Raw genomic sequence first — 14,401 nt, 5'->3', positions numbered from 1 at the left:
GGGAGGAGCCCATACCCATAGAAATGGGGGAGGGGTCCAACCAGATCAAACCAGATCAGAACCAACCAATGCTGGAAGGAGGGACCCCAGAGTTAAAACATTAGGGAACCCCTGACACGGAGAGGAACAGAGATGCACTGAGGGAGAGTATAGGAAGGAGCGTGAGAACAAACATTAACATGACCAAGTCAAACTAGATCCAACCAGATCAAACCAGATCAAACTAGATCCAACCAGATCAAACTAGATCCAACCAGATCAAACTAGATCAAACTATATCCAACCAGATCAAACTAGATCCAACCAGATCAAACTAGATCCAACCAGATCAAACTAGATCCAACCAGATCAAACCAGATCCAACCAGATCAAACTAGATCCAACCAGATCAAACTAGATCAAACTAGATCAAACTAGATCCAACCAGATCAAACTAGATCCAACCAGATCAAACTATATCCAACCAGATCAAACTAGATCCAACTATATCCAACTAGATCCAACCAGATCAAACTAGATCCAACCAGATCAAACCAGATCAAACTAGATCCAACCAGATCAAACCAGATCAAACTAGATCCAACCAGATCAAACCAGATCAAACTAGATCCAACCAGATCAAACCAGATCAAACTATATCCAACCAGATCAAACTATATCCAACCAGATCAAACTATATCCAACCAGATCAAACTATATCCAACCAGATCAAACTAGATCCAACCAGATCAAACTAGATCCAACCAGATCAAACTAGATCAAACTACTGGACTGTCAAACTAGACAACTAGATCCCCAGATCAAACTAGACTGGGAGGACAAACTAGTCCCCTACCAGATGGGAGGAACAAGAGATGCACTGAGGGTGAAACTATAGGAACCAGTGAGAACAAACATTAACATGACCAAGTCAAACTAGATCCAACCAGATCAAACCAGATCAAACTAGATCCAACCAGATCAAACTAGATCCAACCAGATCAAACTAGATCCAACCAGATCAAACTATATCCAACCAGATCAAACTATATCCAACTATATCCAACCAGATCAAACTAGATCCAACCAGATCAAACTATATCCAACCAGATCAAACTAGATCCAACCAGATCCAACCAGATCAAACTAGATCCAACCAGATCAAACTATATCCAACCAGATCAAACCAGATCAAACTAGATCCAACCAGATCAAACCAGATCAAACTAGATCAAACCAGATCAAACCAGATCAAACTAGATCCAACCAGATCAAACCAGATCAAACTAGATCCAACCAGATCAAACTATATCCAACCAGATCAAACTATATCCAACCAGATCAAACTATATCCAACCAGATCAAACTAGATCAAACTATATCCAACCAGATCAAACTAGATCCAACCAGATCAAACTAGATCCAACCAGATCAAACTAGATCCCCTACTGGACTGTCTACTGGACTGGGAGGACTAATAGTCCCCTACTGGACTGGGAGGACTAATAGTCCCCTACTGGACTGGGAGGACTAATAGTCCCCTACTGGACTGGGAGGACTAATAGTCCCCTACTGGACTGGCTGGGAGGACTAATAGTCCCCTACTGGACTGGGAGGACTGGCTGGGAGGACTAATAGTCCCCTACTGGACTGGCTGGGAGGACTAATAGTCCCCTACTGGACTGGACTGGGAGGACTAATAGTCCCCTACTGGACGGGCTGGGAGGACTAATAGTCCCCTACTGGACGGGCTGGGAGGACTAATAGTCCCCTACTGGACGGGCTGGGAGGACTAATAGTCCCCTACTGGACTGGCTGGGAGGACTAATAGTCCCCTACTGGACTGGCTGGGAGGACTAATAGTCCCCTACTGGACTGGCTGGGAGGACTAATAGTCCCCTACTGGACTGGCTGGGAGGACTAATAGTCCCCTACTGGACTGGCTGGGAGGACTAATAGTCCCCTACTGGACTGGCTGGGAGGACTAATAGTCCCCTACTGGACTGGCTGGGAGGACTAATAGTCCCCTACTGGACTGGCTGGGAGGACTAATAGTCCCCTACTGGACTGGCTGGGAGGACTAATAGTCCCCTACTGGACTGGCTGGGAGGACTAATAGTCCCCTACTGGACTGGCTGGGAGGACTAATAGTCCCCTACTGGACTGGCTGGGAGGACTAATAGTCCCCTACTGGACTGGCTGGGAGGACTAATAGTCCCCTACTGGACTGGCTGGGAGGACTAATAGTCCCCTACTGGACTGGCTGGGAGGACTAATAGTCCCCTACTGGACTGGCTGTTAGGACTAATGGTCCCCTACTGGACTGGCTGTTAGGACTAATGGTCCCCTACTGGACTAATAGTCCCCTACTGGACTAATAGTCCCCTACTGGATTAATAGTCCCCTACTGGACTAATAGTCCCCTACTGGATTAATAGTCCCCTACTGGACTGGCTGGACTAATAGTCCCCTACTGGACTGGGAGGACTAATAGTCCCCTACTGGACTGGGAGGACTAATAGTCCCCTACTGGACTGGGAGGACTAATAGTCCCCTACTGGACTGGCTGGGAGGACTAATAGTCCCCTACTGCACTGGCTGGGAGGACTAATAGTCCCCTACTGGATTAATAGGCTGGGAGGACTAATAGTCCCCTACTGGACTGGCTGGGAGGACTAATAGTCCCCTACTGGACTGGCTGGGAGGACTAATAGTCCCCTACTGGACTGGACTGGGAGGACTAATAGTCCCCTACTGGACTGGCTGGGAGGACTAATAGTCCCCTACTGGACTGGCTGGGAGGACTAATAGTCCCCTACTGGACTGGGAGGACTAATAGTCCCCTACTGGACTGGCTGGGAGGACTAATAGTCCCCTACTGGACTGGCTGTTAGGACTAATAGTCCCCTACTGGACTGACTGGGAGGACTAATGGTCCCCTACTGGACTGGGAGGACTAATAGTCCCCTACTGGACTGGCTGGGAGGACTAATAGTCCCCTACTGGACTGGCTGGGAGGACTAATGGTCCCCTACTGGACTGGGAGGACTAATGGTCCCCTACTGGACTGGGAGGACTAATGGTCCCCTACTGGACTGGGAGGACTAATGGTCCCCTACTGGACTGGGAGGACTAATGGTCCCCTACTGGACTGGGAGGACTAATGGTCCCCTACTGGACTGGGAGGACTAATGGTCCCCTACTGGACTGGGAGGACTAATGGTCCCCTACTGGACTGGGAGGACTAATGGTCCCCTACTGGACTGGGAGGACTAATGGTCCCCTACTGGACTGGGAGGGAACCTGGAGAAGCCTGCACTCGACATCACACCAATCAATCTCCGGTCGATCAAATTTTTTTTTTTTACTTTAGAAACAGATTTTTACTGTAAAAACTGACACACTCTGTTTCTACAGTAAAATAAAACACTGAGTGCTACAGACCTGGTGATATTTATTGGTTTTTGATCGACTTGTGATTTATATATATATATATTTCACTCTCTGCAGTCATTGGCATTGTTATGTGATTGATTTTTAAATCGTTGGTTTATTTTCTATTATAGAGTTGTCTCCTGTTGTCTGTCACACTCTCTGGTTAATTGTTGTAATATCTAACTAAGTGTAGTCCCAAATGCATCCCTGTTTCCTACTGCTATTGACCTGAGCCCTATTGGCCATAGTGCCCTGCTTTTGACCAGGGCTTTATGAGCCATTGTGCCCTTCTTTTAAGTAGTGCCCTGCTTTTAAGTAGTGCCCTATGAAGGGGATAGAGTGCCCTGCTTTTAAGTAGTGCCCTATGAAGGGGATAGAGTGCCCTGCTTTTAAGTAGTGCCCTATGAAGGGGATAGAGTGCCCTGCTTTTAAGTAGTGCCCTATGAAGGGGATAGAGTGCCCTGCTTTTAAGTAGTGCCCTATGAAGGGGATAAGTGGGTAGTGCCCTATGAAGGGGATAGAGTGCCCTGCTTTTAAGTAGTTAAGAAGGGGATAGAGTGCCCTTCTTTTAAGTAGTGCCCTATGAAGGGGACAGAGTGCACTATGAAGGGGACAGAGTGCCATTTGGGATGCGATCTAACTGTAACGTGTTGTTGCACTACATCCTAATGATTTAGATCTGGTCCAAGGCGTTACGTGCGACTTGCTGGTGCCGAACCTGCTAGATGCACGTGACAACATGGACAAGAGCTACCTATCAATAATACAGCTGAATAATAACATGTCCTGTTGTGCTGATATTCTGAGTAATGTTGTGAGACTAAAATACTTTTAACAAAACGTGTGTGTGTGTGTGTGTGTGTGTGTGTGTGTGTGTGTGTGTGTGTGTGTGTGTGTGTGTGTGTGTGTGTGTGTGTGTGTGTGTGTGTGTGTGTGTGTGTGTGTGAGAAATATATGCATAGGCAGAGTGGGAGAAGAGTACTTTGAAGTGTAAGCCGTTGGAGGGTTTTAGGTGGTTAGACTATGCCTGATTTTAAATGTTTCATTAAGAATTTTAGGACCCCTTTTAGGTATGAAAAAGTGATATAAAAAGAAAATGTATTTGATCCAAATACTGAATTTGTCCTTTACTACTGTAGCCCAGAGAAATGCATTGAATTACACATTCAGCATGGCAACAACAAGACGGTCAACAAATAAGAACACCAGGTTTTGAAGTTTTTGTCCTGTATCGAGGAGACATAAGCTCAGGAAATGTGTGATTGTTTTTTTGTTACATCATCTCGGCCGTTTCTTGGGTAGGCACAAAACTACCTTCATACTCGGACGGTGTTGACTTCAGATAACCCTGACAATGGTGGGGATCGTAGAGCAAAATGGAGAACACCAAAAAAATGTTTTATTTTTATTATTGTTGGACAAAAAAGACCAATCACAAGGAATTCAGGTAAAAATTATTTTAATCAAGGAAGTCTTCAATTATTCCCATGAATATATACAGAAACATCTTGATTGAAATTCTGTAATCAATGTTTGAAATTATTACAGTATATTATTGTCAAATACAATAGCATGCATTTGTCCGGCAGCTAGATTCAGTTGTCTGTTTCACAGTCTTTCCAGAAGGACAGTCACACTCATCATCCTCCTCTTCTTACCCATCTCTTCCTCTGTCCTTCCTGTCACACTCATCATCCTCTCCTTACCCATCTCTTCTTACCCATCTCTTCCATCTCTTCCTCTATCCTTCCTGTCACACTCATCACACTACCCATCATCCTTCCTTCTTACCCATCTCTTCCTCTATCCTTCCTGTCACACTCATCATCCTCTTCTTACCCATCTCTTCCTCTGTCCTTCCTGTCACACTCATCATCCTCTTCTTACCCATCTCTTCCTCTATCCTTCCTGTCACACTCATCATCCTCTTCTTACCCATCTCTTCCTCTATCCTTCCTGTCACACTCATCATCCTCTTCTTACCCATCTCTTCCTCTGTCCTTCCTGTCATCATCCTCTTCTACCCATCATCCTTCCTTCTTACCCATCTCTTCCTCTATCCTTCCTGTCACACTCATCATCCTCTTCTTACCCATCTCTTCCTCTGTCCTTCCTGTCATCATCCTCTTCTTACCCATCATCCTTCCTGTCACACTCATCACCCATCTCTTCCTCTATCCTTCCTGTCACACTCATCATCCTCTTCTTACCCATCTCTTCCTCTATCCTTCCTGTCACACTCATCATCCTTCTTACCCATCTCTTCCTCTGTCCTTCCTGTCCTTCCTGTCACACTCATCATCCTCTTCTTACCCATCTCTTCCTCTATCCTTCCTGTCACACTCATCATCCTTCCTTCTTACCCATCTCTTCCTCTACCCATCCTTCCTGTCACACTCATCATCCTCCTCTTCTTACCCATCTCTTCCTCTGTCCTTCCTGTCCGAATCTAAATCTTCACCTGCTAACCTGAGCTGGAAATCACTTGAACGCTGCTGGGGAAATACACTGACTTCACCTCCGGGATATAGATTACGTTCAGCTTTTCATACAGATCTGTCAACGCAAGTGGTTTCAACCTTTTTTCCCCCACACACCTCTGCTACATTCTCGCTCCAATAGGCCTTGGCCATCCACTCATCCAGGTTTCTGTTGTAACAACAATAGGCAGACCACAGGTGAGATGGGATGTTCACCCGGTTCTTCAGTGTCGTTACTGGCCACCGCTCCGGTCACCACATAGGCTTTTATCTTGTTGTTAGCATCCTTACAGTTGTTCTCAAGAATCTTTTTGACACTTTTCTCCATGTTACACCAGCTAAACGCATTTTGAGGACACTGCTTGCAGAACGCAGTTGTTTAAGGTAAAGGTGGAATTCTTGCTGTCTGTATCACGCGCTCATTAGGAAACATGTGACCTGTGTTCACCTTGTGTGTGTCCTCTGCCCCAACATAGTCTTTGACAGCCTGATTTGGGTAATTGATTTGAGCCAGCCTGATTTCCAGCTACAGGAACAATATTTGAAAAATACTTTGAAGATTACTTCACAGATCTATTGACAAGAGTATTCTCAGATCTATTGACAAGAGTGATCCATATTGGGATCTTTCAGATCTTCATCCAGCTACAGGAACAATATTTGAAAAATACTATTTGAAGATACATACTTCACAGATCTATTGACAAGAGTATTCGCAGATCTATTGACAAGAGTATTCGCAGGTCTATTGACAAGAGTATTCGCAGGTCTATTGACAAGAGTATTCTATTGCAGGTCTATTGACAAGAGTATTCTATTGCAGGTCTATTGACAAGAGTATTCGCAGATCTATTGACAAGAGTATTCGCAGATCTATTGACAAGAGTATTCACAGATCTTACACATACAGTATATGTTCAATCATTTTAAATATAATATATAATATCATATATAATATATAATATAATGCACAAAGAATTAATTAATCAAGTTACAGCAGGCCATAGAGATAGAGGAGTCATCTTTGTGTCTGCCATTGAGGTGGTTTCTGTTTAAAGTCATTCATTGGCTGATTGCTCCCAACTCATAGAAATACCCACCCAATGGTGGAAGCCCTCAATGGCAATGTCCATGTTTAAAATGGCTTATATTCAAGATGAGTCCTCTATCTAGCTCTATGACAACAGCCCAGCTCACATATAAAGTCGTTTTTTTTTTCAAAGTTGCAGAAATGCCACGAGTCCAGCTATATCATTGGTAACAACCTGACCATTATGAAAAATATATATTTGATTAAATAAACCTTGTGCAGTTGTGTATAGTACTGATTTGTAGGACTCACTAAACAGAGAACATCCCTGGTCATCCCTACTGCCTCTGATCTGGAGGACTCACTAAACAGAGAACATCCCTACTGCCTCTGACCTGGTGGACTCACTAAACAGAGAACATGGACCCTAAACAGAGGTTATCTCTACTGCCTGTGATCTGGAGGACTCACTAAACAGAGAACATCCCTGGTCATCCCTACTGCCTCTGATCTGGAGGACTCACTAAACAGAGAACATCCCTGGTCATCCCTACTGCCTCTGATCTGGAGGACTCACTAAACAGAGAACATCCCTGGTCATCCCTACCGCCTCTGATCTGGAGGACTCACTAAACAGAGAACATCCCTGGTCATCCCTACCGCCTCTGATCTGGAGGACTCACTAAACAGAGAACATCCCTGGTCATCTACTGCCTCTGATCTGGAGGACTCACTAAACAGAGAACATCCCTGGTCATCTACTGCCTCTGATCTGGAGGACTCTAAACAGAGAACATCCCTGGTCATCTACAGAGGACTCACTAAAGAGAACATCCCTGGTCATCTACTGCCTCTGATCTGGAGGACTCACTAAACAGAGAACATCCCTGGTCATCTACTGCCTCTGATCTGGAGGACTCACTAAACAGAGAACATCCCTGGTCATCCCTACCGCCTCTGATCTGGAGGACTCACTAAACAGAGAACATCCCTACTGCCTCTGATCTGGAGGACTCACTAAACAGAGAACATCCCTACTGCCTCTGATCTGGAGGACTCACTAAACAGAGAACATCCCTACTGCCTCTGATCTGGAGGACTCACTAAACAGAGAACATCCCTACTGCCTCTGAGGGTGTGTTCATGGGTGAATCTAAATGTATTTACTGCCATCTCTCTCAAAACGCATTAGAGAAGATCTGAGGTTATTCAATGTGGGAGGGCATGAGGAATCCACTGTGAAATGTTGCTTGTTACTGCCATCTGGTGGTTGAATGTGGATGAACAGAAAATAATAAATATTTATCTTCCTAAATATCTCATTTTTTGTCTCATCTCTCCCCTCTCACCTCCTCTGTCTCCCCTCTCACCTCCCCTGTCTCCCCTCCCCCTCTCCCCTCCTCCTCCCCTCACCCCTCTGATCTCACCCCTCGTCAAAAACTACATGTCTGTCTTGGTTTCTTGAAAAGTGGAGCGAATCGGGCTTGGAAGTAGAGGCGGACCTTTGCTTAGGGTAGGCAGCTGATAGGTGGAAAGCTTGTGGGAGGTGAGACCGCTGGAATTCTGCAGAGAAAACCACCTCAATGGCTGATTGGCTGTGCTTAGCGTTAGCCCCTTCTAATTCCTGTTGTTGTTGCTCCACTTCCTCTTCGCTGTGAGCGAGGGCGTGGCCTCAGGGGAATGGGTGGGACAAACACACAAACAAAACGTCAGGTGGATGTGAATGTATATGAAGTCATCCCAAAACCAGCTAGTTGGAAACAAACAGACCAGAAGTTGTCATATAAGTCACATTGACTAACTTTCCAATCTATAGTGACAACCCTAATCAATAATGATATGGTGACAACCCTAATCAATAATGATATGGTGACAACCCTAATCAATAACATCAGATATGGTGACAACCCTAATCAATAATGATATGGTGACAACCCTAATCAATAATGATATGATGACAACTCTAATCAATAATGATATGATGACAACTCTAATCAATAATGATATGATGACAACTCTAATCAATAATGATATGGTGACAACCCTAATCAATAATGATATGGTGACAACCCTAATCAATAATGATATGGTGACAACCCTAATCAATAATGATATGGTAACAACCCTAATCAATAATGATATGGTGACAACCCTAATCAATAACATCAGATATGGTGACAACCCTAATCAATAATGATATGGTGACAACCCTAATCAATAATGATATGGTGACAACCCTAATCAATAACATCAGATATGGTGACAACCCTAATCAATAACATCAGATATGGTGACAACCCTAATCAATAATGATATGGTGACAACCCTAATCAATAATGATATGGTGACAACCCTAATCAATAACATCAGATATGGTGACAACCCTAATCAATAATGATATGGTGACAACCCTAATCAATAACATCAGATATGGTGACAACCCTAATCAATAATGATATGGTGACAACCCTAATCAATAACATCAGATATGGTGACAACCCTAATCAATAATGATATGGTGACAACCCTAATCAATAACATCAGATATGGTGACAACCCTAATCAATAACATCAGATATGGTGACAACTCTAATCAATAATGATATGATGACAACTCTAATCAATAATGATATGGTGACAACCCTAATCAATAATGATATGGTGACAACCCTAATCAATAATGATATGGTGACAACCCTAATCAATAATGATATGATGACAACTCTAATCAATAACATCAGATATGGTGACAACCCTAATCAATAACATCAGATATGGTGACAACCCTAATCAATAACATCAGATATGGTGACAACCCTAATCAATAACATCAGATATGGTGACAACTCTAATCAATAATGATATGGTGACAACCCTAATCAATAATGATATGGTGACAACCCTAATCAATAATGATATGGTGACAACCCTAATCAATAACATCAGATATGGTGACAACCCTAATCAATAATGATATGGTGACAACTGTAATCAATAATGATATGGTGATAACCCTAATCAATAATGGTATGGTGACAACTCCAATCAATAATGATATGGTGACAACCCTAATCAATAACATCAGATATGGTGACAACTCTAATCAATAATGATATGGTGACAACCCTAATCAATAATGATATGGTGACAACCCTAATCAATAATGATATGGTGACAACCCTAATCAATAACATCAGATATGGTGACAACCCTAATCAATAATGATATGGTGACAACTGTAATCAATAATGATATGGTGACAACTGTAATCAATAATGATATGGTGACAACCCTAATCAATAATGATATGGTGACAACTCCAATCAATAATGATATGGTGACAACCCTAATCAATAATGATATGGTGACAACTCTAATCAATAACATCAGATATGGTGACAACCCTAATCAATAATGATATGGTGACAACCCTAATCAATAACATCAGATATGGTGACAACTCTAATCAATAATGATATGGTGACAACCCTAATCAATAACATCAGATATGGTGACAACTCTAATCAATAACATCAGATATGGTGACAACTCTAATCAATAACATCAGATATGGTGACAACCCTAATCAATAACATCAGATATGGTGACAACTCTAATCAATAACATCAGATATGGTGACAACCCTAATCAATAACATCAGATATGGTGACAACCCTAATCAATAATGATATGATGACAACCCTAATCAATAATGATATGGTGACAACCCTAATCAATAATGATATGATGACAACTCTAATCAATAACATCAGATATGGTGACAACCCTAATCAATAATGATATGGTGACAACTGTAATCAATAATGATATGATGACAACTCTAATCAATAACATCAGATATGGTGACAACCCTAATCAATAATGATATGATGACAACTCTAATCAATAACATCAGATATGGTGACAACCCTAATCAATAACATCAGATATGGTGACAACTCTAATCAATAACATCAGATATGATGACAACTCTAATCAATAACATCAGATATGGTGACAACCCTAATCAATAATGATATGGTGACAACTCTAATCAATAATGATATGATGACAACTCTAATCAATAACATCAGATATGGTGACAACAATAATCAATAATGATATGGTGACAACTGTAATCAATAATGATATGGTGACACCTGTAATCAATAATGATATGGTGACAACACTAATCAATAATGATATGGTGACAACTCCAATCAATAATGATATGGTGACAACCCTAATCAATAATGATATGATGACAACTCTAATCAATAAAATCAGATATGGTGACAACTCTAATCAATAACATCAGATATGGTGACAACTCTAATCAATAACATCAGATATGGTCACAACCCTAATCAATAATGATATGGTGACAACCCTAATCAATAATGATATGGTGACAACCCTAATCAATAATGATATGATGACAGCTCTAATCAATAACATCAGATATGGTGACAACTCTAATCAATAATGATATGGTGACAACTCTAATCAATAATTATATGGTGACAACTCTAATCAATAACATCAGATATGGTGACATCCCTAATCAATAACATCAGATATGGTGACAACCCTAATCAATAATGATATGGTGACAACCCTAATCAATAATGATATGGTGACAACCCTAATCAATAACATCAGATATGGTGACAACTGTAATCAATAATGATATGGTGACAACCCTAATCAATAATGATATGGTCACAACCCTAATCAATAATGATATGGTGACAACCCTAATCAATAATGATATGGTGACAACCCTAATCAATAATGATATGGTGACAACTCTAATCAATAATGATATGGTGACAACTCTAATCAATAATGATATGGTGACAACTCTAATCAATAACATCAGATATGGTGACAACCCTAATCAATAATGATATGGTGACAACTCTAATCAATAATGATATGGTGACAACTCTAATCAATAACATCAGATATGGTGACAACTCTAATCAATAACATCAGATATGGTGACAACCCTAATCAATAATGATATGATGACAACTCTAATCAATAATGATATGGTGACAACCCTAATCAATAACATCAGATATGATGACAACCCTAATCAATAATGATATGGTGACAACTCTAATCAATAATGATATGGTGACAACCCTAATCAATAATGATATGGTGACAACTCTAATCAATAATGATATGGTGACAACCCTAATCAATAACATCAGATATGGTGACAACTCTAATCAATAACATCAGATATGGTGACAACCCTAATCAATAATGAAATGGTGACAACCTTAATCAATAACATCAGATATGGTGACAAGCCTAATCAATAACATCAGATATGGTGACAACTCTAATAATAATACAGCAGAGATACAGTAGAGATACAGCAGAGAGATACAGTAGAGATACAGTAGAGATACAGCAGAGAGATACAGTAGAGATACAGTAGAGATACATTAGAGATACAGTAGAGATACAGCAGAGAGATACAGTAGAGATACAGTAGAGATACATTAGAGATACATTAGAGATACAGTAGAGAGATACAGTAGAGATACAGTAGAGATACAGTAGAGATACAGTAGAAATACATTAGAGATACAGTAGAGATACATTAGAGATACATTAGAGATACAGTAGAGATACAGTAGAGATACAGCAGAGATACAGTAGAGATACAGCAGAGATACAGTAGAGATACAGCAGAGATACAGTAGAGATGCAGTAGAGATAGAGTAGTGATACAGTAGATACATTAGAGATACAGTAGAGATACATTAGAGATACAGTAGAGATACAGTAGAGATACAGTAGAGATACAGTAGAGAGATACAGTAGAGATACAGTAGAGATACAGTAGAGATGCAGTAGAGATAGAGTAGTGATACAGTAGATACATTAGAGATACAGTAGAGATACATTAGAGATACAGTAGAGATACAGTAGAGATACAGTAGAGATACAGTAGAGATGCAGCAGAGATGCAGTAGAGATACAGTAGAGATACAGCAGAGATACAGTAGAGATACAACAGAGATACAGTAGAGATACAGCAGAGATACAGCAGAGATACAGTAGAGATACAGTAGAGATACAGCAGAGATACAGCAGAGATACAGTAGAGATACAGCAGAGATACAATTTGTAAGTCGCTCTGGATAAGAGCGTCTGCTAAATGACTTAAATGTAAATGTAATACAGTAGAGATACAGTAGAGAGATACAGTAGAGATACAGTAGAGAGATACAGTAGAGATACAGTAGAGAGATACAGTAGAGATACAGCAGAGATACAGGAGAGATACAGTAGAGATACAGCAGAGATACAGCAGAGATACAGTAGAGATACAGTAGAGAGATACAGTAGAGACACAGTAGAGATACAGCAGAGATACAGTAGAGATACAGTAGAGAGATACAGTAGAGATACAGTAGAGATACAGCAGAGATACAGCAGAGATGCAGTAGAGATACAGTAGAGATACAGTAGAGATACAGTAGAGATGCAGCAGAGATGCAGCAGAGATACAGCAGAGAGATACAGTAGAGATACAGTAGAGATACATTAGAGATACAGTAGAGATACAGTAGAGATACAGTAGAGATACAGTAGAGATACAGTAGAGTTACAGTAGAGAGATACAGTAGAGATACAGTAGAGATACAGCAGAGATACAGTAGAGATACAGCAGAGATACAGCAGAGATACAGCAGAGATACAGTATAGATACAGTAGAGAGATACAGTAGAGATACAGTAGAGATGCAGTAGAGATACAGTAGAGATACAGCAGAGATACAGTAGAGATACAGCAGAGATACAGTAGAGATACAGTAGAGATGCAGCAGAGATGCAGCAGAGATACAGCAGAGATACAGTAGAGATACTGTAGAGAGATACAGTAGAGATACAACAGAGATACAGTAGAGAGATACAGTAGAGATACAACAGAGTTACAGCAGAGATACAGTAGAGATACAGTAGAGAGATACAGTAGAGATACAACAGAGATACAGTAGAGATACAGTAGAGATGCAGTAGAGATACAGTAGAGATACAGTAGAGATACAGTAGAGATGCAGTAGAGATACAGTAGAGAGATACAGTAGAGATACAACAGAGATACAGTAGAGATACAGTAGAGAAACAACAGAGATACAGTAGAGATACAGTAGAGATACAGTAGAGAGATACAGTAGAGATACAACAGAGATACAGTAGATATACAGTAGAGATACAGCAGAGATACAGTAGAGAGATACAGTAGAGATACAGTAGAGATACAGCAGAGATACAGTAGAGATACAGCAGAGATACAGTAGAGAGATACAGTAGAGATACAGTAGAGAGATACAGTAGAGATACAGTAGAGATACAACAGAGATACAGCAGAGATACAGTAGAGATACAGTAGAGAGATACAGTAGAGATACAACAGAGATACAGTAGAGATACAGCAGAGATGCAGCAGA

The 14,401-nt window shown here is 41.1% G+C and overlaps 1 protein-coding gene across 1 annotated transcript in view; it reads right to left on the bottom strand.

Annotated features, from left to right (window-relative positions):
- LOC123996747 (neuromedin-U receptor 1-like) overlaps nt 1-14,401 on the bottom strand; it is a 708,675-nt gene that overhangs the window by 510,714 nt on the left and 183,560 nt on the right. The gene's annotated exons all lie outside the window — the stretch shown is intronic.

The sequence above is a fragment of the Oncorhynchus gorbuscha genome, linkage group LG02 (assembly GCF_021184085.1).
Source record: "Oncorhynchus gorbuscha isolate QuinsamMale2020 ecotype Even-year linkage group LG02, OgorEven_v1.0, whole genome shotgun sequence".
In the NCBI taxonomy this organism is placed as follows: domain Eukaryota; kingdom Metazoa; phylum Chordata; class Actinopteri; order Salmoniformes; family Salmonidae; genus Oncorhynchus; species Oncorhynchus gorbuscha.
Note: the sequence above shows the minus strand (reverse complement) of the source record. Positions and strands in the feature narration are given on the sequence as shown.